The following is a 6,566-nucleotide window of genomic DNA, read 5'->3' on the forward strand; positions in this document are numbered from 1 at the left end:
TCCTACCAGTAGAAATTTTCTTAGGATCAAGGTTTGACAACACCAGCTTCAATACCCATGGCTCAGAAGACACTCCGTCAATTCTCAGCCCCTTCTAATAGCCATATCCCTACTAGACTGAACAATTACCAAGGCACTGATGGCTTTGAGATAAAGACTGGGCTTGTCAACATGGTCCAAGCAAGTCCCTTCTACGGAAAGGCATCTGAGGGTGCCCACGCTCATCTACAGAATTTTCTGGAAGTGAGCAGCACAATCAACCCAAAAGATACTACGATGGATAATATTCATCTTCGGCTGTTACCATTCTCTTTGCTTGGGAAAGCAAAGATGTGGTTTTACACCTACAAGGAAGGATTCGACACATAGGATACGTGCTCCAATGCTTTTCTGGTCAAGTACTTTCCGATGGGCAAAACCAATGCCCTTCGGAACAGGATTTCCATTTTTGAACAACTCTAGGATGAGACAGTCCCGGAAGCCTGGGAATGTCTTCAGGAATACATTGCCGCATGCCCACACCACGGCATGGAAGAATGGCTTATCATTCAGAACTTCTTCCAGGGCCTGAACCAGCGATCACAAAATCACATGGACGCAGCAGCGGGAGGAGTGTTCCTCTCTCTATATATTGTAGGAGCTAAAGTGCTCATCGACAAGATTGCTTCCAACCAGAGTTGGAAGGAAGATAGGCAACCGACCCATGCAAAGGAAATACATGAAATCGACAGTGTCAATATGCTGACAGCCAAGATGGATCTTCTCATGAAAAAGCTAGAATCTCCACACCAGGAGGTTAACCAGATTATGGAGTCTCAGATGACATGTGAGAAATGTGGCAATTCTGGACATTCGGGCAAATCTTGCCCATTCACTCCAGAGGACGAGAACTTCATTGGGAACAACACTCCCAATGACTCAGACTGTCATCCTCAACAAGGTTGGAATTCTAAGCCCGACCTCCCCTTCATCCAACAGCAAGGTATTAATTTTAATAATAGTTTTCAGCCCTCGCTTAAAGACTTCATGAATTGCCAAAAACAAATTAATGACAACATTAGTGAGAAATTTCTTGCTAATGATAAAATTCTTGAGTCTTTGGCTATGCAACTAGAAGGGTTTAACTCTATTATTAAACATCAGTTGAGTTTCAACAAATTGATAGAAACTAAAGTAACTCAACTGACCTCATCCTGCCTTAACCATGACACGGGGAAGCTCTCCGAGCAACCGGAAGTGACCCCGATAGAAAATGCGAGTATGGTATCTGTGCGGACAAGACAATCCGCACAAAAACCACATCTTCCGCAGGATGCAAGTATACCATCCTGCCTTAACCATGACACGGGGAAGCTCTCCGAGCAACCGGAAGTGACCCTGAAAGAAAGTGTGAGTGCGGTAGCTGTGCGGGCAAGACAATCCGCACAGAAACCACCTCTTTTACAGGATGCAAGTACACGGTGGAAGACCGTAACTGCCTGGATTACCGATGCTGAAGACGGAGTGCTGGAGGAGGCCGAAGAATCCAACACCATTGTTACCCAGGAAGACCCCGTGGAACCCCCTAGAACTTCACGGGACTGTCACGATACAGCCGCCTTACCGTTTCTAGAGCGGAGAAGGAGGCCGGTGGCCGACGAGCAATTCGGCAAGTTCGTCGAGGTAACTAAGAAGTTTTATGGCAACATACCACTTTTTGATACTATGCAGGTTCCCACATACGCCAAGTATCTCAAGGATATCCTTGGCAATAAGAGGGTCTTGCCGACCACCGAGGTCGTGCAGTTTACGAATGAGTGTAGCACAGCTATACTCAATCCTCTCTTGGAGAAGAAGAAGAAACCAGGATGCCCCACCATCACATGTTCCATCGGAGCTCAACACTTTAAGCACGCTCTTTGCGATCTGCGAGCAAGCATCAGCATCATGCCAAAGGTAATTTATGATAAACTTAACCATCATGTGCTTGCTCCTACTGCCATGTGTTTGCTGCTAGCAGACCAATCAATTCATCATCCCACGGGGATCGCCGAGGATATTCCAATGAAAATACGGAATTTCTTTGTCCCCGTTGATTTTGTCATTCTCGACATGGAAATCAACATTGAGATCCCTCTCATATTGGGGAGGCCATTCTTGAGCATGACAACTGCACACATTGATGCGGGAATTAGAGTAATCCAACTCAACATCAATGGGCAGAAGGAGAGATTCGGTTTTAGACCGAAGGATGAACAATGCTCACAGATCAAAAGTTTCAAACAGAAGGAATCCGTGAAAGAGCTGGAGAAGCCATATTCCCTTATCGAATTCATGGAGAATCTTCGAACTCGAGAGGAGATTATGGTGTATAACCAACGGAATGCGAAGCGGAATATCCAACGTAAGAATTTTCTGGAATTTGGAAAGAAAGAGATCGAAGTAACTCTACCTACACGGAAGGTGTAGCAGAAGAAAGCATCGCCACCAATGTCTGCATCAGGTGACGACGACTGAACCCAAGGTATGGATAGTCTCGCTCAGGACGAGAAACTCAAGCCCTTGCCATTAGGTACGCGGTAGTTATCCATTCCTGCATTTGCATATAGGATAGTTTATATTCTTGCATAGTCTTCCCTTTCTCATCATGGCATGTTTAAATTCTCGCAAATGCATTCTTTTGATTTTACACTACATACAAAAAAAACGACCAAGATGGCAGACCTACTGAGCTTCATTCAAGCTTGGGGGGGTGCCCATGTATCCAGGTAAGTCATCCGGCCTATCCTTTCGTCTCGTGTCCTAAAAAAGTTAGTTTAAATCATTCAAAAACACAAAAAAGGGTAAAAGTATGAAATAAAATAAAAACAAAAACAAAATAAATTAATTAAAACACAAAAAATGTTTCATGCTTTGAATAAAACTCCCAACTCATATGTGTGGAAATCCGTGTAAGCTCTTATCATGGAGATGATGAATTGTTGCTCTGTCCATTCTTTGCAAGTGCCTCGTATACAACTGTTTGATCTCCTAGTACTTGAACTAGTTGGCACATAAGTAGTTCCACTAAAATCTGGTTGTGTGGGAGCATGAGCTTGATTTCCAGATCTAAGTTGTTGTGAGATTTGAGATAGCCCAAACCAGAATAAAACTGCATGCTCTAGTAGCAAACCTCTCGGAATTTGTTTAAATGAAACATGGTAAAGATCTCCCCTTTGGTTTACATGTCCTAACTAGAGCAGTAATGTTTTATCAGATGAACCGATATAAGCTATCTTGAGTTATTTTGAGCTTTGCCGAATGGTGAGTTCGTTCGAGGAAGGTACTTGTCATCTACCGATCTTTCTCCTTTGCATAACCATTGTTTTGCTAGCCTCAAAATTTCTGGCATGTCAATTACCTACTCCGGGTATTGATATACACCTTCGCCAGACAATTCCCCTCACAACAAAACCCAAAATCTCCATAGTGAACCTATCCATCTCGAATGGTCTATCCAAGCAATGCTCCCTTCCAATAACTCTATCCTCATGGAGTATGGGTCATCTTCTGTAAAAAAAAAATGGAGCAGGAACAATGTAAAAAAACAGCGGGAGACAAGACCTATACCTCCACTCAAGAGAGTTGAAATAAGGAGCTCAAGACCAAAAATTTTCTAAGTGTGAGTCCATTTCCGCCCTCTCCCCTGAACACTTCACCTTCCATAAGATCAGGATTTGATCAAGTACCAACCTCTTGCGAACCACTCTTCGGCTCGGCAACACAGGTAACCAAGGTATGCTACACTCTTCCTACCCAAAACTCCACATATCAGCCTTAGTGTAGGAAGAAGGTGGTCAAAATTTTCGACCATGGTGTTGACGGTGCTTAATTTCCATTTTCAGCCGTCAACTATACTCAATAATAAAGGAAAACTACATGCCTTACTCACATATTTGTATCACTAACCTCGCTCCACAGTTGTTTTTGAGTTTTGTACATTTCAGATGAGCAAGAGCGGAATAAGACGAAAACACGCAGCAAACGCCATACAATTACGCAGAATATTGCATTCGACGTCACCCACTTACAAAGAGGGCCCATGTGGCAGAGCAAACGGGCACGCCACGCATAATGCATACAAGGACAGATATCAGGGCCCACATGTCAGCCTGCCAGAGAAGGATAAGGACGAGAGGCGGCCAGGTGGGGCCAGCCAACCCCATGGGTCGGCCAAACCTGGCCGGCCTCCCATCCAGGTGCATTTCGAGGAGGAGTCGCCCCCAAGTCTCCTGATCACCTTCCATACGTGCATTTGGCGGGAACCGACCTCCACTAGTATAAATAGGGCCCCCTCTCACCCCTCTCAACACACACACACACTTCATTCCATTCTCTCCAAAGAGGCTCACCTCTCTCTTGCTCTCTTAGCTAGGTAGTGGAGCTAGGCTAGTTCTCTTTAGCGAGCAAGTCGTCCTCGGGGTCGTTGAGCAATCCTCGGCTCCTGGTATGGCTTTGTATCCGACTTGTCAGACTTCTATTCATAATATAGAGTTCTGCCAAGGTTGCTTTACCATCTTGATAGTTTATCAATCCATGCTTAGATCATTCATAAGTTATGCTACGGTCTTGGTTAGGCCAGATGATCCAGGTACGGATAGAGGTTTGTTGTGCTTTCGGGCTTGCTCTAGTGTTTTACTCGTCCATCTAAAGGGTGGGAGACCTGGGGGCACTAGAGTAGTGACTTCATACACGAGCGTGGTGCTCAGGTATGCGTGATCTTTCGGATATGACCGTGCTCCACGGTGTGACTGGGGTAGACGGCAGGTGGTGACAGCCCCGTCCGTCCCGTGTAATAGCGGTGTTGCGTTTAGCATACTCCCCGACGTTCGGGTTCGGTGTAGGAGTTCATGCAAAGAGGTAACGGGACTGGATGTACTCCGGTGCGGGACCTTCTCCCCGCTATCCCATTTTTCGGGCACCTGCAGTCCTAACCATGATCTAACATAACCCCAGCTTTGGATAGAAGCACTAGGACACCTAACCTAGCCTAAGCTCCAGCTGACTTGATGTAGGATAGAGTAGTCCTTTGTTTTATAGTTTCTCTCCTTTATTCCTTCCTCTTGGAGTGTGGATGTGTGCTGTGTCACATTACCCTTACTTATTCTTTATCTGTACTTACCCCTGTTAGAGTATTGCCTATTGCTTGAGGCACAATGTCATGGTTAATGTTGAGTACAATACCTTTGCCGCTGCCATCCTTTGCTACACAAATAAATGACGATACCCTTACTCTCCGGGTGAAATGCTACAACGGTATATCCGTGCGCTTGCGGATCCATCTGTAATCATATTGATTATACCACGAGAGTGGCACCCCTTGGGTGCAGTTGCTAGGATGGGTTCAACGCACTCATTTTCTAGTGATTGCACTAAGGACTGGCAACTGGCATTTCTGGCGCTGTTGCTAAGGATTAACCATTCCTAGTGATTGCGCTAAGAAATATCAACAAGCATTTCTGGTGCCATTGCCGGGGACGGCATGTGAACAAAGATATTGTGCTGATATTAACGTAGACCTTGTACTCAGGATATAGTCCTTACTCTTTCAGGCTAATGTCATTTTGTGTCTTCTTTTATTTTTGATTTGAAAAGAAGACAGGGGTAGTGTATGACCGGTTTCTCCCTGCCGGAAAACTACACAGACAATCCAGAGGGGCTTGTGAGAAGGGCACGAACTCGCGTTGTTCCTCCTCTCGCTGTCCTCCCAGCACAGGTACCCATTTCGGAAGCACCTCTCGTTCTTGCAGCTATGGCTGAAAAGACTCTCCGCGAGTTCTCCGTCCCCTCCACCGACAATGTGGCCACTGGCCCCAACATCAATGTTGGGGACATGAACTTCGAGCTCAAATCAAGCCTCATCAACATGGTGCAGGCCAGCCCATTCTGTTGCAAGCCGAACAAGGACGCAAATGCACATTTGCAGAATTTTCTGGAGCTCTGCGACACCGTTGTCATACGGGGTGTCGCCGCCGATGTTGTCAAGCTTCGTCTGTTTCCATTTTCCCTGCTGGGGAAGGCGAAACAGTGGTTTTATAAAGAAAAGGACATCGACACCTGGGCCAAATGCTCCAAGGCGTTCCTCGTAAAATTCTTCCCGCTGGGCAAAACAAATGCCCTGCGCAGGAGAATTTCAAGTTTCCAGCAGACAGGAATGAAATCCATCCCAGAAGCTTGGGAGAGGCTGCCGGAATACATCCTGGCCTGTCCTCATCATGGCATGGATGAGTGGCTCATCCTGCAAAGCTTCTACAACGGGCTCACAACGACATCTCGAGCCAACATTGATGCTGCTGCTGGAGGAGCCTTCCTTGACCTGACTATCGCCAAAGCAAAAGAATTGGTCGAGAAGATGGTCTCCAATTAGGGGTGGAGCGATGAACGACTCCAACCCCGCACCAAAGGCATGCATACCATCAAAGAGACAGATATGATTGCCGCAAAGCTGGACCTCCTAATCAAGAAGATGGAGGAAGGGAGCAAACAACCGATCCATGCTCCCGTTTACGCCATGGGTTCGTACTTCATGTGTGAAGTCTGCGGTAACG

The 6,566-nt window shown here is 46.1% G+C and overlaps 2 non-coding genes across 2 annotated transcripts; both read right to left on the reverse strand.

The window, feature by feature from the left end:
• Nucleotides 1–423: 423 nt before the first annotated feature.
• On the reverse strand, nucleotides 424–530 carry LOC120693591. Its single transcript, XR_005683052.1, has one exon. It is a non-coding gene; the product is annotated as a small nucleolar RNA R71 (small nucleolar RNA).
• A 5,606-nt stretch (nucleotides 531–6,136) lies between these two features.
• On the reverse strand, nucleotides 6,137–6,240 carry LOC120693593. The gene has a single exon (XR_005683054.1). It is a non-coding gene; the product is annotated as a small nucleolar RNA R71 (small nucleolar RNA).
• Nucleotides 6,241–6,566: the final 326 nt, after the last annotated feature.

This window comes from Panicum virgatum, chromosome 9N, assembly GCF_016808335.1.
Source record: "Panicum virgatum strain AP13 chromosome 9N, P.virgatum_v5, whole genome shotgun sequence".
Taxonomy (NCBI): Eukaryota; Viridiplantae; Streptophyta; class Magnoliopsida; order Poales; family Poaceae; genus Panicum; species Panicum virgatum.